Source organism: Apostichopus japonicus, chromosome 16 (assembly GCF_037975245.1).
Source record: "Apostichopus japonicus isolate 1M-3 chromosome 16, ASM3797524v1, whole genome shotgun sequence".
Taxonomy (NCBI): Eukaryota; Metazoa; Echinodermata; class Holothuroidea; order Aspidochirotida; family Stichopodidae; genus Apostichopus; species Apostichopus japonicus.
The window spans coordinates 33,228,401-33,250,379 of record NC_092576.1 but is presented as its reverse complement, the minus strand read 5'-3'; the positions used below and the strand labels follow the sequence as shown (position 1 = coordinate 33,250,379).

At 35.6% G+C, this 21,979-nt stretch overlaps 1 protein-coding gene and 2 long non-coding RNA genes across 6 annotated transcripts in view; 1 reads left to right on the top strand and 2 right to left on the bottom strand.

Annotated features, from left to right (window-relative positions):
• LOC139982171 (uncharacterized) overlaps positions 1-15,768 on the bottom strand; it is a 41,976-nt gene extending 26,208 nt beyond the window's left edge. Inside the window, exons 1-2 of one of the 2 annotated variants that reach the window (XR_011798019.1) lie at positions 15,260-15,768; positions 14,560-14,612 (exon numbers count right to left, since the gene is read on the bottom strand). This is a non-coding gene — a long non-coding RNA (uncharacterized lncRNA). Of the gene's footprint in view, positions 1-14,559; positions 14,798-15,259 lie in introns of those variants that run through there. The other variant, XR_011798018.1, reaches the window with a different exon arrangement.
• LOC139982120 (uncharacterized) overlaps positions 1-21,979 on the top strand; it is a 671,468-nt gene that overhangs the window by 564,623 nt on the left and 84,866 nt on the right. The gene's annotated exons all lie outside the window — the stretch shown is intronic.
• Positions 1,077-12,327, bottom strand: LOC139983473 (uncharacterized). 3 transcript variants are annotated; one of them, XR_011798703.1, is made up of 5 exons: positions 9,029-9,938; positions 8,296-8,458; positions 5,574-5,662; positions 4,255-4,344; positions 1,077-1,694 (listed from the first exon to the last, which is right to left on the bottom strand). It is a non-coding gene; the product is annotated as an uncharacterized lncRNA (long non-coding RNA). The 3 variants fall into 3 exon arrangements; XR_011798702.1 differs by lacking the exon at positions 1,077-1,694 and adding an exon at positions 10,701-12,327 and having other exon boundaries at positions 3,104-4,344; positions 9,029-9,111; XR_011798701.1 differs by lacking the exon at positions 1,077-1,694 and having other exon boundaries at positions 3,104-4,344; positions 9,029-9,930.

Genomic DNA, 21,979 nt, shown 5'->3' with positions numbered 1-21,979 from the left:
TATTTAACAAGTTAATGAACGCAAGTGTTCCGAGTCAGTCACACTATAGTTGTCTAAGTAGCCGACACTAGCCTACATTGTCATTACGGGTACAAATGTGTAAGGGTCGTTGAAAGAAACAGTTGTCAAATCGTGATTTTTGTGTTCTTGACTATGACACGGTAATCTGTTAATGCATTTTCCGCTTTAATTGCAGTGTTTTGGGTTAAATGACCAGATGTTAAAGAAAAATAATAGCTTTAATAATGAAATTCCTTTGAAAATTTTAAACAGTGAGCGAAAGTGAATATACAATGTGTATATTGCTATCGCCCTATAAAATTTAGAGAGGTAGAATAATTTGAACACAATAACTAACATACTTCTTATTCTAACTCAAAAGTGTAAGCGTAGAAATGGAGAAAACAGGATCATATCCTGGTTTTAATTGTTACATGGTTTCTTTTTACATTGTAAAGTGTGGGAAATGAAATTGGTTTCAAGTGTACAGCACATATTTGTGTTGTAGATGGCTTTAGGTAAGGCGATATGAATGTGACTTTCTGACTATTCTCTTAGAGACTACATATAATTGTCGATAGAATGTATATATAAAATACGCTAGCTACTGACACTAAGGGTTTAAACATGTATACTGCGATTACAAGCAAGTAACTGACATATGTATACTATTTGAGATAAATGTTTTGGTGAAAACGCAAAGCAAGCTGAAGAGCAGGCGCGTAGCGAAGGGGGGGGGGGGGGGGCGAAGTGGGCGACCGCCACCCCCCCCTTGAGCAAATGTGTTGTGTATGTTTTTATGATATCGCTAGTAACTTCAAAATAGAAAATGCTTAGATGCAACTTACAAGGCCCGAGAAGTGCCATTTCCAGTGATCTAAGATGCATTTTCGGCCAAATTTTGTTGTACGTTTTGCGCCAACTCATGGTGGCGCTACGCTTGATAGTTTCCAGTGCCGAATTTACCGCTATAAAAGTTTGCCTACAGGTTCGCCCCCCCCCCCCCCCCCCCCTTGGCAAATTCTTCGCTACGCGCCTGCTGGGGAGAGTGTCATCATCATGCACTGTAAACTTAATCTAGTCAAGATGACTAGAGTACATTAGTCCAAACAATGCTTCTATCGACCAATTAATTCTAGTCACTTGACTAACTTTTGGTCCAGTGACCAAATAGTTCTGGTCATATGACTAAGTAAACCTGGTCACATGACCAGTTTTTACTAGTCATTCAATTATGCCTCTATCGACCAGGCTTTAGTCAAGCGACCTAAACGATTAGTCAAGATGTCAGTTGACTAATTCAATTAGTCACATGACCAGTTTTTACTAGTCATTCAATTATGCCTCTATCGACCAGGCTTTAGTCAAGCGACCTAAACGATTAGTCAAGATGTCAATTGACTTATTCAATTAGTCACATGACCAGTTTTTGCTAGTCTTTCAAAAATGCTCTATCGACCAGGCTTTTGTCAAGCGACCTAAATGATTAGTCCAGCAGTCACTTGACTAATCCAGTTAGTCTTGCCCATGGATAAAAGTAGTTTTTCTATACTAGTTTTATATGACCCACCACGGATTCGAACCTGCGACAACTCCCTTATAGGTACAAAGCTGTCTGTTGAGCTAACTGGTGGGAACAATTCTTGGATATAAAACCTGATTGGGCCTTAACCACTGCTAGACCATCAAGCCCTCTCACATGAAAAAAAGAAAGCAAGAATTTCTGTATTAATTTGAAATCACATTTTATATTTTCTCTTAAACACTACATATGCTTCACCTCAATAGTAAGTACAAAAGAGTGTCTGATTTCATCAGTAATTGATGAATCAGAAAACCCAAAATGTTTAGTGGTTCTGATGCCGATGAGAGTTTATGAAATAAGATAAGTCAGAATTTGTTATTGTTATATACCTGTATTGTACTTATTGCCAGACAACTGAAACCAAACTGAAGCTGATCAGACATAAAGTTGTCAGTTGCACTCATGAATATAAATGAAATTTCAGTTTCATGTGGCACTACTGTACCAACCTACCAAGTATGAAGGTGATCAGACATATATTTGAAAAAAAATATCGACATTTTAAGAATTTTATTACAAGCCCCACCCACATATTCATGTACTGGACAACAAAAACAATGAGGTCCATGTAATGATAATGTAGCATATCTACAAGTTATTCAATACATTTACAGTAATTAAATATATTGTTTTTAAGATTATACATACACTTGCAAACATGCTAAACTGTAGATTACCTGGCCATCGTAAACAAAACCAAAAATTAATGCCTTTATTGATGTACATATAAAGTTGAAAAAAAGTGATATAGTTGACTCTAGGCATTTCACCACCCCACACCCTCTCCTGACAAACACATGGGGATCATACGACACAACCCATATCCCCAACCCAGAACGGAACCCTTACCACCATACCACCTGCAGCCTCACCTACCATCCTACAACCCTGATCCCAACATCACCCTACTCATCTGACAACCCCCCCCCCCCACCTGACACCCATCAGATTTTACCAGTTTCACACCTTACTACCAACACATTAATCTACCCCACTCACATAAGATTTCCCTATACTCTATAGGTACATGTACAGTAATACCAGATTATTAAGTTCATTTACTATTTTCACTATAGACTATCCCTTTAATTGTCTGAGCCAGCTATTTATGCAACATACATATACACACATACCCACACGCAAACTTGATCAAAACATACAAACATGCCAACTCATCACAACACACACATATGCCAACTTAATTGCAAAGGTTACTTTTTTTCAGTCCAGTTTAATTTGTCACTGGACTACTCCTTTAATGGCCTGGCTAGCCAATTTCAAGGTTTTATAAAGCAAAACAAATATAGATAAGATCAGCAAGCTCCCAGGAACCAGGAAAACATGTCAAACGTGACGAATGACAGGAGTTTAGGAATGAGGGACATGCTATATGGCCAACAAACACATGAATATTAATGAGGTTACATGTTATTTTCATATGAAAATGTAACTATTATTATCCACCACCAATCAACAAAGTATGGAGATGATCGGTTATACCGTTGCAAAGTTATTGACATTTTAAGAATTTCACTTTAACTGCTGCCTACTCATTAATATTCATGTCATGAACAACAAAAACAATAGGGAACATCTACTAATCATGGAGCATGTACTAGTTCAAAATGACAGTAATTCAACATTTAATTTCTAAGATTTCAGGTTTACAAGCTATTTCTAGCAATTAAGAATTAAGCCCCACCCACTCATAAATATTAATTAGATGAAATTCCATTGTCATGTGACAATGAACCACTTACATCACCATACCAAGTATGAAGCAGATCGGACATACCGTTGCGAAGATCTTGACATTTTAAGAATTTTACTTTAAACCCTACCCACTTATTAATATTCATGTGATGGAGAACAAAAACAATAGGGAACATCCACACATCACCAGTCCAATATGACATTGATCCAATGTGTCGTTGTTGAGATATCGTGTTTACGAGCAAGCTGTCACATCACACACACACACACATACATGTTTGTGTTTCGTTCAGACCGAGGACCCCATTGTATTTTCCATTGTTCAAATCCACGTACCGTAACATTAACAATACCCCATACAATAGAATTCTTCCGAGGACGTGGTGATTCTTTAGAAATCACAACCGAGGACCTGAAATTCTTTTGTTCAAGTCCTCGGTCAGATAGCAAAACAAACGCACCCTCACACACGCCAACTTGATCGCATAGGTTACTAGGCCTTCGGCATCGTAACCAAAAATAACAACATTTTGTAAGTCAAAACTAACACATGCAACAGCTCAAATGATAATGAAAAAATTTTCAATGACTTATTATTTGCAAGTTAGTTACAGTTTTATAACACCTTAGCCTATTTTGACTCATATATGCTAGTGCAATTGATAGGCAGTATTCTATGTTATAAATGTGATGACAGTTTGAGCCAAAAAAACTGTACAAAAAATGGTAGGTGCCTGGAGCAGTAATTAGGCCATCAATTTTTAGCGATTTGCATGTTTAGTTTCTCCAGAATTTTATTGACTGATTTATCTGCCGGTGTAGTATCATCAACATTCAAAATGATTTTTTTAAAAGCTGAAGGGTTTTCTTCAGCAAAGGCTCTATGCCATATTTAGGACATAGAACACTGCCAAATAATTGCACATGTCTGCGAACAAACTTTTCAAAGTAGCTACTTGCAAGGTTTCCACTATCACAGTGTACTCTGGAACACCTTCATCCTCTGTCACCTGGATATAAACTGGCACTTCTGACAAGTCTGTAACCTGCAAAGATATTAAGGTATATGTATTCAATATACAGCGCTTTCCAGTTTCAGAAAATGGGAGGGGTGGCTGATCCACCATGATGGCCATGAGTGACCAACAAACAAATATACTCCACCAACGAAGGAATCAAAATAAATAATTTCTTAAATATTTTTTCAAATCAATTTACAGTACATCGTATTCACTACAAGTAATACTATTTTTGATGATATAAATAATAGCAGAGTATAAATGAAACAACAGAGCTAAATGGTGCACTGGTTCCGTGTATTTTAGAGAGAAATGAATATTTGCCATGAGTAATTATGACATCTTGTTACAGCTAATTACATCATGGTAGGGATTCATTCCACTAGATGATTTTAATACACTTGGGGCTGATCAGGAAATCCACATTGGGTTATGGTTACTGCAACTACAGATTGAAATCTGTCCAACATTCTGTTCCAGTTATCACATACATACTAGTCTATTCTACCTTTGTGATGATGCCCTTACTATATTTACAGCTATGAACACTCCCAGGTCATACATGTGATATTTAGTTAGGGAATAATGATCAGATGTGCGGGCCTTTGTTGCAGACAGGTTTTCAGGGCCCAAATATTTCAAGGCCCCCCAGAAATAAGGATGCCAAAAAATGCCCCCCCCCAAAAAAAGAAAAGAAAGATGCCCCAACAAATGTTAGGGCTAAACCAATTTTAGGGCAAATTTGTATGAAAAGTATCATTTTGAGTGATTTCATAAATTGGCCCATATGGTCTACAGGTGACTTAGGCCCCAAAATCCTAAAAACCCAAAGGAGGCACTACCTAAGTACCACTGTGAAAAATGCTCAACACTGCACCATAGAATTCATAGGAAAAGAAACATTTTGTGTTATTTCAGGCGGAGTTCAGGAGTTCAAAATGGCCCATATGGCCCATACATGACCTTTGACCTAAAATTCCAAACACCCCAAAGGAGCACTACCAAAACACTATCATGACAATTAAACTCTAAGCATTGTGACAATACAATCTGTAGGAAAATATTAATTTTGAGTTATTTCCTGAAATAGCCCATATGGCATCAGACCTAAAATTGCTGAATACCCCAAAGGAAACACTACCAGGGCACTATCATGATGAACCCTCGACACTGTAACATACAATATCAGACCACCTCTGATGGCCTTGACCCATAGTTTACATACTGTTGATTTAAATAATACATTGGGTACTTACCCTATCCTCATCTGCAAATACAATCATAGCACCCAACTTCTCATTCAGTAGAGTCGGAACTGACAGAATTGCTGCATGCATTCTAGACTCTAAAAGAAAAATCAACAACAGAATGTTAAAGCATTCATAACATCATGACATTTCAGAAGAGTGATATTATGTCATATTTGGTAACATCGATAGGACAAAAATATCACAGATTCACTCATCTGCAGTCCGGAGAGCAATACTCAATACTCGATAAATTGCTTAGGTGATAATATTAAAGTAGAGTACTAAATACATCACAGGTCTTATTTTCAGCAAAGATATTTGTATCATTTGATAAGGTCTAGGCTACTTAGCTAAGTAATATCAAGTATGAGCTCAACCCAAGCAAGCATCTTTAAGTTATGCCAATTGTTCAGTTATTTTTCGTGGGCCCCTACTGGCATGGGCCATAAAAAATGATTGCATCCATGTCATTATTTCAGCTTGAGGGATTCAAGACAATGATAACTGATAAGGAACATTTGAAGCAAAATATAAAAACATTAATGGAAAAATATCAAATACTGAGATTGTATTGAAAGAGTTGCTCCATTTGTCAAGAATATGTATCAGTTGTCAAACTCGTATCTTGGACCCAAAGCAGATAGGTTTCATTGATACCTACAGATTCCTGAAGTCCGAGAACATGTTTTCCCTGAATTAACAACCATATATCATATTCTGAGGTCTTCAGTAAAATGAAGATAATAGAGAGCAGACTAGCAAGCAGATTGACACATGAAAATTTGAACCTTAGGATTCAGCTGGCAACAGAGCATGAACTAGTGTGAAAGTTGAACAAGGAAGATATTATTTGAGAATATGCAGACAGTGATAAATTGAAATGCCTCTTGTTTCCAAAGTAGAGTAAGTAGACTAGATTTCCATATACTCAGCTTGTAACAATGTAACATTGCATCATATAAATGGATCAAACTGCATATCGTGTAGCCTATAATACATATAGGCATATAGGGGGAAGTGGGGGCAGGTTGTCACATACCACCTACTTCCACCCATGGATTTGCATATTGAACAATATATTTTTGGAAATTGGAATAGACATTCTATATCCATATCCATAACTTCAAACATGTTATAATAACCTTAATAACAATAAAACGTTTTTATATAGGGCATTCCGTCCAAGACCACAATGCTGCAATGCACTGCACACAGAAAAAATATAATTATACAAAACATTACCCATATTGCAAATATAAATGCTAATTCAGAGTTGATTTTTTAATTTTTTTTTTAATAATCGAATAAATTTTGCAATAATCAAAAGTTCAATTTCCTCTCAAATGTTACCTAAATCTTCCAAAAACATCTATACCCACCCATATCACATACGAGCAGTCAGCCCAATGATTTAATTTGATTTCGGGACAATCAAGGGAAGTCAACAGTCTTGAATATAACTTCAAAATTAGGCCCTTTATCCCCTCCACTAAGGGGCCCATGATACTGTACCAATTTCCCTTTGTTGAACACAGACACTTGTTTGTACCAAATGAAGTACTTCACAGCCATAATTTATGCAATCTACCGTCAATACACAGCCTGTCTCGTTATCATCTGAGCACTTGATTGTGTTCATCCATGATCATATCTGGCAGTCTGGGTTATCTGTGGTACAGGGTCTTTCACAGGGTCCATCCTGATCCTTATTCTACTGAACTTAACTGAACTCTGAGGGGATTCTAGCGGGCAATTTCTAGAATTGTTCAATTTGTTTTAGCATGATAGGCCTCATGCCATACCGGTGTATGTGACAAGGATTTTTCTCCCTGAAAATACAACCCCCCCCCCCTCCCAGATTTACTGAAATTGCTTTGATACTTGATTGAGACTCTATTTTATAAGGAACTGCTTGATTTCAGAGAATATGCTGACCACAAATTCAACTTTTCCTGCCAAGAATTAGAAAAGTGATTTAAATCAGTGATTTAAAAAAAAAACACTGATTTAAATCAGCATAATTTAAAATCACACAACCCTCTGCTAGTAAGTCTTAACAAGGTCCTAAATTTACATATAGATTTAGCCTTTCAAACATATGGTGGTAGTTGGTTTCAGAGTTTAGCAGCTGCTGAAAAAAGAACTCTCACCGTAAGTAATGGTGCTGACATTTGTACAATGAGTGTTGTAGCAGCATTTGACCTGAGAATATGTACCGGTTCATTGAGAAGTTTACATAGATAGTATGGAGCAAGTTTATTTAATATTTTGTAGGTCAAAAGCATTAACTTACACATGATACGCTTCTTCACTTGTAACCAGTGGAGATTTACAAGGATGGGGGTTATGTGTTCACTTCCTAGATAAGGTAACCAACCTGGCAGCTCGTACAACGCTGGAGCTTATTTGGCAGTCCATAAATGAGTCTGTTGCAAGAGTCAAGAGACAAATGCGTGCACTAGCCTTTTAGTGCTACCACAGTCTGAGTATGTATGGATGCGCCCTATTTTCCTCAGACTGTATGATGCAAGACGACAAACGTTAATGTCTAATGAAGGTGTTTATTTTTCACTACCATACATCTGAATGGTTATACCCCCTTACCAAGACATATTTTGCATCCACCCCTGCCTCAGACTTTGCTCGTAGTCCATTTTGAAGACCCAGCACATACCTGGGTGATGATCACTTGAACAGTGAATTACAGATTGAATTGTTACTAATGTACCTTAACGGGCACCCTCGTCCTTCTCCATGGATGTATCTATGACAGTGGGATGCTTCATCTTCAAAGTGCAGCGGATTATGGCATCTCCATACTTGGAAAGCCCTTCACCAAGCAACTGTGCCATTGTCGTCTTTCCTTCAAGTCGCTTTAATTCAAGTAGTATCTATGGTTAAATGAGATCAATTAGATTATACAGTACATATGGTAAATTCACCTGAGAAGTTAAGAGATCGCTTAGGACTAACACATATTCGGGATTATGTTCAGAGACGTAGATTGAGATGGTTTAGACATGTCGAAAGGGATGGAAGATGCGAATTGGTAAAGAAGTAGAGAGAGACTACTGTAGCTGGTCAATGTAGGAGCAGTAGGCTCCCCAAGTCTTGGGATGAGGACATGAGGTTTTGCGAAGTGATCTTGCTGATAAAGGTATAGATCGGGCTCTAGCTCAGAATAAAACAAATTGGTTTTCTTTTTAAGGGGGAACATCCCCCCTACAAATTCCCAATAGCGGTATCAGCAAAAAAAGTGTGGGAATCCTGCAATCGCGCTGCTTAGCGCAACACTGTCTTGAATTGATTTTTGAAAAACAAAGTCGTGCTTCGAACAAGTGGTGGGCATAAAGTGAATATATTCAAATGTCCATAACTTTTGAAACCACAAGATTGAATTTTACTTTTACACAGACTACTGTATAATAAATAATATCTACCAAGACATATTAATACAGTACCTCTTCATCTTCAAATAGCCAAGGATAGACTTTCTTAACCACTTCGCTAGTAGCATTCTCTTCCACAATTAAACGACGTCTATCTGCCAATGTGATAGACATACAACTTTTGTTATTTGTTCACATCCCTAATGTTCATGTGCATATTTTGTACAGCATGTGGGTAAACATGTACGGTACGATACCAGTCACAATTCAACTATTTAATCACATCCCATTACTAAAATGTACAGTAGAAATGGAAGTGAAATTACTATGCAGTGATACAGAAGCCTGAATGCATTTGATACCTGTATGGAAAAGAAACATGTGCAAACATTAATCAATCCGCTATGGTAGCTACATTTTCATTGGTCAAGTGTACAATGATAACCAAATACATTTATGTTTGAAATTTTAGTATTTCCAAAAAGTTGAATGAAACACCCCGTAAAAGATGTCCTATTTTATTTCCAATGGAATTAGGGTTAGCCTAGGGGGATCAACTGCGGTTCACGGTACCACAGGTAAAGCGAGGAATATTCCATCTTGAAAAAAGCCTAGTCCAAGGCTATATGACTCCCTACAAACAGCTACAACAAATTAAACACCCACCCACCTTTGTTCTGAATCGGAACTGTTTTGTACAAACTTAAAAAATAGCAGAAAAAACTGTCCTAACTCATGCCGCTAGAATATATAACCAATTTTAGCCAAAAATTCCGGACAAGTCAGTGCAATTGTCCAGAAATATTCCCCCTCTATATTACTGACAACTAGGCCTATAAATTGATATGACACAGCTGTGGCAGCAATAGGCTGTTAGATTGCTCCAAGGTCCCCAATGTTTATTTTGGAAGGGGGAGTGTATTCTCCTGTGAATTGTTAACAGGATTGTTGGATAGGATGGTCAGTGGACAAACTGGTAATAAAAGATTGGCATCATGTTCAGTTGATGTTTCGTATGAAACATAGGCCTAGCCTCTGTATTTTATGAAAACTATTTAGGGCTAGGCCTGGGGGGGGGGGGGCTATAGGGCCCTAGGAATAATCAGCTTATTTAGTGTAACAGTTTCGCACGCAACTACACAATCCCATACACACTATTCTAGTTAATTCGTTATCTTAGGGTGACCCTAATTGGAGGTTAATCCTTAACTCAAACCTAATCTAGGTATAAATAATATGGCCTAGAACCTAAGCCTAGGCTATGTCCCCCCTGAAAGTGCAGGAGAAACACTGCTGTGAATTTATCCGCCTAAAATATTTCAAGAATAAAATAGCCAAGGTCCTATCCCCCTAAGGCTAAAGTTTCTAATACAGATTATAAATATTAAGTTTAATTTAGGTTTGTTATTTTGTAAAGAAATAATCCATTGCAAACATGAGAAACGCGTGAATACCGGGGCCACCATGATACTGTAAATATACGGAGGCCTACTGTTACGATAAACTGTGCTGTACTACTACTACAACTACAAGGCAGCTTAACGTCATTAGGTTTAACGTTAGGCAATTCGCCAATAGCTACTGCATGATAGGCCTAGCCTAGGACCTAGATCTTAGCTTGTTCGTACACAAGTTGGAATAATCGAAAATACACACTTTATGGTCTAATATACTATATACTTTTTAAGTGACTAACAAACGACACTGGCCAAAGGCCCAAAGAAAACTGGTCTAATATACTAACCTTGCAATGGTTTCTGACAATATCACTGGATGATAATATTTTTTTGATTTTTCGTACCGTAACCGTCTGGCTGCTAACTCCCTGTTGTACGTTCCTTGCTCGTCGTGTACGTATGTGTACAATGTACTATAGTTCAGTGCAGTACGCTAGGCCGTACCGTGGCGCTACAATTGTTAATATTTTCCCGCGCTTTTTCATGTGACGAATATATCAACCTGATTGACTAGTGAGTTTCGTCCCAGTGCTGACATTTATTGTAGGACCAGATTAAAATAGAACTGTGACCATTATGTTCTGGTCAGGCGACCTTTTGGGTTAGTCGTGAAGGCATCTCTACCAAGATTATGGCGGGATAATCGTTGACTAACGTAAACCAGTCGATATGACTAGACTTTAGCCTCGCTTGACTAGATTGTGTTTAGAGTGTGTACGTAGGTCTTGTAAACACGTTTTGTTTGGCCCACCTGTGAGTAACTGTTGAGTATAGTAAACAAGGAACATCGTTGACGTAGACCTAACAAGAGATGGGTAATCAGTCGTAGCATTGAATTTATATATTTATATCCACACTACGTGTATAAATGCGATTTAAAATGATCAATTCATACTGATTAAACCGGCATTAAGGACGATACCTCAGAATTGAAACATTATCTAGTAGTAGGTATATTAGTTTGATTTGATTTGATAAAAAAAAACGCATTTATTTTAATTTCAGACGGTGCTTAAGAGGAACAAAACGATGCTATCCTATATCGTATAGAGCTGTTAGTTTATAATCACGTTTTCCCAAAGGAAATTCTATTGTAATCATACTTGTTATTTTACACAAAAAGATCGTATCTCAAAAAAGTGGTTCAATCGACTGCTTGATGATTGTTTAAATGAAATAAAAATACTTCAAACCATCAACAACTTTTATTTCTGCAGACTTAAACAATATATTTTGTTAAAATACCACCAAATTAGAAGAGTTCAATAAGAAGGAGGAATGAATGTAGTCACAGTCAACTTTTAAAATATGGTTATTAAACAAGTTAAAGAACGCCAGTGTTCCGAGTCAGTCAAACCTAACTAGACTAGTCTAGGTAGCCGACACTAGCCTACAGTGTCATTACGGGAACGAATGTGTACGGTCGTGAGCCCGAGTTAGACTACTATGAAAACAATAACAATTGTCAAATCATGATTTTGTTTGTTCCTTTCAGTGCGCATCTAATGGGATTTGAAGATACCTAATGATTCATTCTAATGTCAACAATTGTGTAAGAACCTCATGTACAGTGGCGTGACCGGAAAATCGATCAAAAAGCCCCATGGTTACGTCGCTACAAAAACGTGCCACTTTTCAGTGTTGTACGTCCGCCATAAGTAGCTACGATGTATATTGTATGTATTTAACAACGGTATACTAGGTGACATTGGGTTTGATAGTGTATTAGTACACGTACTATTTATGTACACCCGCAATCAGGGCAATCACCGTAACGTTGACAATAAACCACGCCAATAATGATAATTTGGACATATCGAAATGAGGAAACAAATTGTGCAACCTGGTTGACAGACAGTAAAGAAACAAACTACGTGAGCGAGTAAGGTAACGTGTGTAATATGATAATGTTATGCTATGTCTCCACGTTAACGTATCTCTTAATTTTAGCAAACGCAGTGTTTGTGCAAACAATTGAAATTAACATTCAAAACAGTGGCGTGCACTGGATTTCAAAGGTGGTGGGGAAAGAAATTCAAATATATATATATATATATATATATATATATATATATATATATATTTATATTTATATAATAATATATATAATAATATAAGTAATACTATTTCAGCTTCAGTGATACCCTTATTTACGTTTCTGATTATGTTTTGAGATTTCATCACGTTCAAACTGCATCTAAAGAACCCCAAAGGATCGTATATACCAAAAGAGAGGACATAATTAATATGGGCGTTATATTATAACCTCGTACTGCTTCAACATTTAAAGTTGACCTTGTACAGTATATAACACTACAGAAAAAAAATGAGTTTTGTTTTGGCTTAATGTAAATTACAATCCATCTGCAAAAATGTTCAATGTTTTAGAGGCTTAACGAAAAAGCTTCCATATCCTCTTGGTCTGCGATGAATAACATGACACCCAATGTTACCAATATATGATAAGAACCAGAACTGATAAGAAAAGAAAAAGAGAGCAACGTTTCAATAAATACACGAAAAAAGCATCACACAACTAAAATGAAAGCAGGAAGTACATTGCAAATCACCGGTTCTGGTCTTTATTGATTTCTCTTTCACTTTACTTGGGAATTTGTGAATCTCACAGATCAACAAAATTATTATCTTATATATTATTACAAAGTAATTGCAGTCTTTATTTTTAAGTTATTTGTTAGTCATTGTCTCTTTTCAGACCTTTTTTATAAAGAAATATTGACTGAATTTCTGGGCATGACATGTTGTGATCCGGTTTTAGGTTGGAGCGTGTGGGTGGTTCCCAGTGGGGATGTCCCTCTAACTTTTGAGTGATTGTATTTAAAATGCAAGCATTGCTTTATTTGATAACTTATTGATAACATGTTGAAGAACGTATGTTGCGTCGTACATAAATACCATACACCTACATTAAATGGTTTTAACCTGGACCAAATAGGTGTGTGGAACGGGGTTACCTATATCTTCCACATCACTGTACTTGGCTGAGTCAATGGTTGTATTGTGGTCGGTTATCCCTTCTGCAAAACCCTGGTGTCAACAGACGGAGAAGAGAGGCATTTGCGTTATCAATGTCAGTGCACTCTATTCTAAATGTTCTTTTCTTTTGCTTCTCCCCTTAAGTAAAACATATACATTGGGTTTGTACTTTGGGAGCCATGACGTATTACAATATAACAGTTACAATAGTAGTGACATGTTATTATGTAGTTTAAGTTAAAATAATAACGTTAAGAATTCATGAATTGGGTCGCATTCAATAATGTCAGTTAGTAATGTCATTCTCTTACGTAAGTGTGGGGTTTTATTAAACTAAGATATTGCAGGGAATAGCATTATTCTATTGAAGGTACTTCGTAGATGCTGGCTGTACATACCAAATTGATGTTTGGATTTACATCATAAATATAACACTATTATCAACGTATTTAAAGCAGTTTCTTTTAAGTATTCAAAAAGTTAATTAGGAAACTATTTTCATTATCTGCCGGTTTGATGTTGAAAGTGTGTCCTTTTCTCCTTTGAGAAAATCGTAATCAGTAAAGCAAAGGAACGAAATACGCATGGCCAATCAATACATTAATTTACGTTATACAAATATGCAACTAGACTGTAATATAAATTTAAACGTTGTACTTACGTATCATATAAATAATAATAATAAAGTATAAATACATATTTCAAAGTAGATTAGGAAAGTACACTTCATTTAATTTATGATTTTGAATTCAAAGAATGTCCTCGCCTTAGTAGGTTTTCCCAAAAATCAGTACCTCGTTTTCAGTGAACATTATCTCTACACGTGATCAGTCATCTGTGTAAATTACATCAAGTTAACAGGAGTACGAACAAATTGTTACATTTATTCCTTATCGTAATTAATAATACTGGTTTAAATTTGTTCTTCAATAAGCATATCAAATAATTCCTAAGAAAATACATGTGAGGAAGTTTTCCCACAACCCTGGTGACCTAAAAGCAATGGGGCAAAAGTGCATGTTCACATTTTTCATTAGTTAACATAAATACATATTCTACTATGCTGTAATATTTTAAATGAATGAAGGGCTCAAATACTGATCACCCAGTAATGGTTGTTTAAGAAACTGGTATTAGTTCACAACTTACCAAATGAGGTGTAACGCAAAGTTAATCCATCAACCGAATGATTTCCAACACTGCTGCTTTGAAAGGAGATATTTCCATTTTCATTAACAGCTTGGATAGAAACTGTTACCATCTTGTCGAATGTTTCATTTTTACCTGCTCCATGGATTATTGTAATGTTTGATGTTCCGTATACTATGTTATCTACTAGCAAAGTTCATTATGATAAATCCATGTATTGTCCCTAAACGTAGCGTCATGTGTAATATCAATATGAAATGAAGTGATGCAAAGCAGTATGTTTGTTGAGAAACATTTGGCTCGTCTAACAGTAAACACGGTGATACACCGATAAATAGGAGAAAAATTATGTAATTTATCTATGAAGTTGGAAATGCTTCATTCTTTTCACAATTTCTTGCGACTGAAACAGCAGATTATCTAAAACTAAATGTTGTCTTATGTACTGTTTCTCAGCATTTACCATTTTTAAGCACTATTGTAGTTTCCCTCTTTGATGGTCAAGTTTGGGAAAATCAATAAAATATAAAAGAAGTTTCGAGTAATAATTCATATTGATATTAAAATGACATCATTCCCGACACTTTGTGAATTTGACGGATTGATAAATGCCAATGTAAGCTTAATTTACATACACATCGTAGCCAACTTACAACCAATACTTAACTATTTTAAATATAAATACAGGAGCAATACAAACCTTCAACATTGACGTCGTGGTTAACAATCGCCTTTGAAGCACTGACACATACATAGGTCCCACCATGCTTTATCGATGCTTCTTCAATGAAGACAGAGTTATTTGGAAGTAGAAAAATGTTATCTAATGCCGTCCCAACTAATAACCTATCATCAAGAAAGAGTAAATTATTGTCAAATGTCCACTCAACTTTTGCTCCTTTTTCGTCACAACCTTCTAAAAGCAGTGATTCGAATAAAGTAACACTGTGTGAAATAATGACAGCTCGACAGCTCGAACGTTCTGCTATGTAACATCCAAGTATGAATAAAGTACAGATCGCGTTCATGTTCTGCATCTTTCTAGTGTCTTGATACCTCGCAGTAAACACCTTACGAAACAGACTACAAGACGAAATCACGGAATAACTTGAAATATTAAAATCAGTACATAACTTTGGGAGCAAATTTTGTCGCTACACTTGAATTGGTATATCAATCCCCGGTTTCCAAATGACTGTGTAGCATGTACGTGTTAAGACAAATAGTGAAATCAATATTGTAAGGATGCCTGTAATAAACTACATTGCACACAATCGTTCCTATCATACTGTATATTACATACTGCTAACACAATCCGCTGGATTTATGGAACTGTATTTTACATTTAAAGATATTAGTAGTCTCGTTGCTATTCTAATTTTTTTTTGATATATTTTTCTATATGGTGAAATGAAGTATTCGTCGTCATTCCCTTAATTCTACCATCTAGTTGGTTAAATCGTTGCAGGACTTGTCTCCTTCTAAATTAAATTCCAATTATGAATATTTTGATCACATTTAATGAAATTAAAAGAAACTTAATAAACTACTCAAAGATTTTTCTTCCAATTTGCAGGTACAATTGCAATTTGACGTAATGGGGACTTGTGTAGTTACCGTACTTATGGTATTGGTTATGTTGACAAAATCCGGTAAGCAATAACACAATCACTCCTTTACCTAATTGTTCACAAATATATTGAATAATGCAATTATAATATAATGTCATTTAAGGAGATTAACAAGTTAAACAAATGGGAAAACATGCAACGGAACAATAATTTACTAACCACTAAAATCTGACATGTATTTCAAAACCATCAGAATTGATTGCTAACAACGAAGAGTGCGATCTACTACAATACCTCGCTATTGGCAGGAACGGGACGATTCAGTGTTCATTCAGTGAATACTATGCCGTGTCTTGGTTTAACATCGAAAAAGACACGACATTATTGTTTTACGAAAAGGGAGCTAGACCAGAAGACGGTTCTGCTAGCGACGATTATGATATATATCCAAATGGATCGCTCTCCATACGAAATGTCACACTAGAACATGAAACCATGTTCCGAGTAACAAAGGTTATTTCATTATCTAAGCCAACCGTGTCCTATGAAATTCGTGTTCGGATAATCGGTAAGTCAACAGAAAAATAGCCATTACCGCACTTTACCGTCTAGTGAACGTTAAACGTATTTACATCGAAAACTTTTGTGGAAATGAGTATTATTGTGTGTTCAACTTTAAGTAGGAGAACACAATGCCGATGCTCCATTTCCAAACAAATATGTTGCATTATTTCAAATTATTTATATTTATTTACCGGATCACTATAATATATATCTTCCTTTTGGTATAAGCATTCATTTAATGACTCTAATAAGTATTTAACGAGTTTTTGCAGAAAACAGTGAACTGTAATGATGTTTATGGTAATGTTTTTCTTTTTTTGTTCAACCTAGCAAAATACCATATTTAACAAGTACCATTACCATACTGTGTGTTGTTCCATTAGTAGTTTCTTTCATTTTACAGTTCCGCCCCCGGTCCCACACCCGGTGATTGAGCAATGTCAAAATAATTTAACCGTTTGCTACGCAATAAAAGAAGATAGTTCTGCTTTGAGTTGCTTCGTCCAAAATGTTCGTCCTCGAATTTCCTTGGTTTGGAACCAGCGAGAAGCTGATCGTGACAAACCTTTGACATCTGAACTCACAATTGAATCAAGAAATAATGAGACCTTCACGTCACGGTCCACTGTACAGGTATCAGCCAAATTTCCACTACTGTCAGTTTTTGTGTGCAGCGCTGAAGAAAATGCCTGGCTTTTGGAGGAAAGCGAAACTGTTGTTGTCTTAGAAAAAGCAGGCCGAGACCGAATATCAGAAACAAGGAAACAATACATTGAACTCCATACTACAATGCTTCTCCCATGCACTACTTCTGAAGTGAATATTATAGTTTGGAAACGAATGGTTGATACAGAAACTACTGAAGAAGTTATCCTATTGAGAGTAAAAACATTGAAAAGTGATGTTAACGAAATGTATAATAACGACTTCCGACTGAATTCAGACGGTTCTTTGTTGTTGCGGAACACTGAATGGCATCACCAGGGACGATATACGTGTCTCGTTGCTGAACATACCCCAGAAGAATTACACATAGATGTTGTTATTTTCGGTGAGTTAATTAAAATAAAAGATTTTGTAGGCCAATCTCAAAACAGTTGGTGTGTAAAATAATAAAACAAATTGGAAATGAAATAATGCTACGTGATGGTATCCCTCTTATAACTTCCTTTGAGTGGTGTTACCCACAAAAGTTTATTTTGGAAATGTCAATAGCAAACACTTCTCAACCAGAGCGTAGCAAATTAAAACACGTTAAATAACACACAATCATGGAAATAACCATTCATGTAATACATGACGTAAGTGTCACGATGTAGTTCACTTCCTTCATAAATTGGTAAGTAATTATATTAATGATATAAAATGATCAATATAATGTCCTAATTTGTTTAGATATGACATATCGTCATTGTAATGGAACTTGATATATTGCAATTACTATAACTATTATGTAACATATTGAATGGATATATAAATCCAAAATTCAAATATCACAGAGAAACGAAAACTGTACTATTTTGTACATTGCCTTAGTATGAATACATCATTTCCCCGAATAGCTCTAGGCAAGTTTAAACCGTTGTCGTATATAAATGAAATTCTTTAAAACCTGTTTTCATATAAAGAAGCGTGTTTTATAATTACTTAAATATTTGCTCGATGTTCACAAATTTGCAATATAATACTATTTAGCTCCTTCAGAAGGGAGAGTACAACAAACAATGTATTCTTCTATGACTTTTGTTTTAGTCATGTTTCTTCTTCCGTTTTAAGTTATATACATTTATATAAATTTATATTCACAACGTTTAACTAACTGACAGTTTTGTATGTTATATTCGGTATTGAATTTGCCAAAAAAATGCCTTGTTTCCTCAGTGATGCCAGTGCCGAGATATCTCAAAGTAGCAGGATGTGATTTCCAACGATATTGTGTCCTTAAAGTTAACCAAGGTGATGTGTTGACGTGCTCTGTGCATGGGATTCGACCCGAAGTAAATCTGGAATGGAGAGTCTATGAACCAAACACAAAAGTTTCCTTTTTACAAGATAATCACAGAGTACAACCAAGCGGTGATAATTACGACGTAACATTGACGTCGACTATTACATTTACTCCGGCAACAGAGGATAGGGTGACAGTTGAATGCCGTGTCGTAGGAACAAATGCGGATATTTTTAATCTGTCACAGACAATTGATCTACTGATACCAAACGGTAAGATTATCTACGTATACATATTTGTCCAAGATAACATAATGTTGATAATATCAATAACATTGCCATTGATATTACATCATTAATGCTAGAAAACCAGAATGTAAACAATTAATTATTGATGTCAGCTTCAATTCCTTTAATCATCGCATACGTCATCGTTATGATTTTTAATCCAACAACTTCTTTCGCTTTTGTCATCCATTACAGTACAAACCAACAGTAACGATACTGCAGTACGAACCAACAGTAGCGATACTGGAGTATTAACTGCGGTAATCACAGTTGCAATTGTAGTCTTTATGGTTGTGATTATTGTGATAGGAGGGATCATTTTACGTAAAGGTAATAAAACCGTTGCCCTTCACTTATATATACAATGTAAACATGAAGAACAATAATAAGAAATAAAAATTGGCTTTTGTCACACAGCATAATTTATTTTGTATAGATGGAAACATTTCCAAAGGAAATGCACTGACTGCCTCTGAACCTTCATTGTACCGATCAAGAATGAGTCTAACTTGCACACTTTTCGTTCCAGTTTGCTAACAGTTGTAGGCTCCCTGCAAATCCTGTAATTGATGAGGTGTGTTGCAGAATGTACAAATTAACCCTCAATTACCTCATTTAGGATATTTATGTATATTCTACCGGAGAATACTGTGAATACAGTTGATACTAGTTAGAAATGCGATACTGATTTATGATATTCAGCAAATATATATTTACCTGGAGGTTTTTTTGGCCCTAATATTTCACAGATTTAACACTAAAAGTTCGTTTTTACAATTTTCCCACTATTTTTTTTACAGTTATCCATTCAAATGATTCACAGGGGGGAAGTAACTTTGAAGAGGTAAATACACTTTGTCGTTTATAATTTAAATACTGAAACGCTTAGTTAATGTAGGCCTATGATTTGAAAACAATTAACGTCGACTCTCTCATTTACACTACACTTCATCAAAGAAGAATAAGTAGAACCGTGTCCTTGATAAGGTATAAGTCAGTCTGTAAGGTAATACAACAATGATTGCATAACCGTCTTTTTCAGGAATAATTGAAAAAAAAGGTGTATTTATCTTTATATTTACTTGCATGAGCTTTACGAACGAGCACGGAAGATTAGTTGATATATTTAACTGACAAATAGGCTAGTTATGTATATTACTTGCAATGATCGAGTACAGTATCGCATCATGCTCGAGCATACCTTAACGATATGTGCATGATTGTGATCAAATTAAGTTTAACTTAACACAGTAGTTGATTTAGATTAGTAGATACACAGATTAGTGAGTAGTACATACACAATAGTAGTATCTTGTATTGAAATTAGTTTTATTTAATAAGTCATTTTTATCTGAATACATAGTTAACATTTTAATGGTAACGATATTATTTCCTAAAGTAAACACAAACTTATGAACTTATGTGATGTTATAACATTACTGTTTTTGTATAAAATCAGTCATTCAAGTAATGCTTCGTGTGACCACATAAACTTGAACACTTTGAGTTAACCAGAGCATTTGGTAAAGACATTAATGGAACGCCAATCCAATTCTTTCATATATGTTAAACAGTTCAAAGGGGCTATGTCGGTCACCGAACTATCACACAGTCTAAACTTCTTAGTGCCATACCGTATAAGAGCACTACCACTTTTCCTATAACTTCAAAGATTTTGAAATGAAACATATGTATACAGATACTTAAGTAACAAGCATGTACTATTTTCTTTAAATATTTATCCCTAATATACAATGCAGTTTGTATACTATTATACGCAATAAACAGTTCGTTAGTCACCTAGAATACACACTCCTTTTGCAATTCTCTTCATACACGACACGAGCATTCTGCTTCGAATGTATCGGTTACTTACGTTTAATTGCATCTGTCGTCATATTCTGAACAATCCATAAGCACGCATTGATTACACTTTCTTTTTTCATCAATACAAAGAGCAACTGAGAGAACGTGCAAAGTTTTAATAAAACTGATACTTGTTAATAACCATAAATGTTTCAATGTCTCCTTATTTGTGTCATATTCTTTGTTGGCTTATTTAATAGTCAGTTAACTGATGTCACATTACTTCACTGTCTCTTTCTTACACAGGCGATACCAATGATGTCAACGACCGGTAAGATTAACAATAATTTCAACTTGAGTTACGATAAGTTAGTAAGAAACAAGAGAGACATCTGTACTAGCGTGTGAAAATTGTGACGAGGGCGGGGAAGGGGAAGAATGGCTGTCCCATTAACACCAGTGACGAAATCAAACATATCACCAAGTAAATACCAAACTAATGACAGAACATGTTTGGACAATATCATGCGAGCCACGCTCTTCCAACTAGTCTCAAATCATATTGGACTAGACGTTAAGAATATATTCACCTAAATTATTCACTTTAAATTCCCTACCTAATATCTGGTTGATTCCACGACACTATTATCTCAAATTGGTTGTATCTTATATAACTTACAGCACACAACATTTTCCTAACGGTGTTTGAAGAACTATAGGTAAACCTTGTTATGGACCTTTAAAAATACCTGACTTCCTTCCTTCTAACTTCAATCCCGAAATAAAGATGACAAAGAAACTAGAATGAACAAATTAAACACAACATAATTGTGTTTGTCTGGTAGTAATATATGTATAAACTCCACAATCTCTGAAAATATAATAACTGAACAATTTGCCTGAAACATTCTTCAACCACTCATAAGACTGCTACATAATTAAAGAGAGAAATATAAACAATCATCTTTAAAAATAATGAGAACCTCATACACGTTCCGAAAGATTGCGGAAACATTAATAAAGTGAAAAAGTCCATTAGAGAACGAAATGGAGTTTCGACTTACATTCTGTCAAGATGAAGGAAATAAACAGCGATTGGTGTTAGGATTGTTTTGAAAACAATATACAGTGATAATAAGGTATGTAAAAGTATTTAGATCAGAGGAATGTCAAGGCAATACCACGATTATGAAATGAGAATGAAGAGAAATTAGATTCGCTGCAAGTACAACAACATGTAGTCC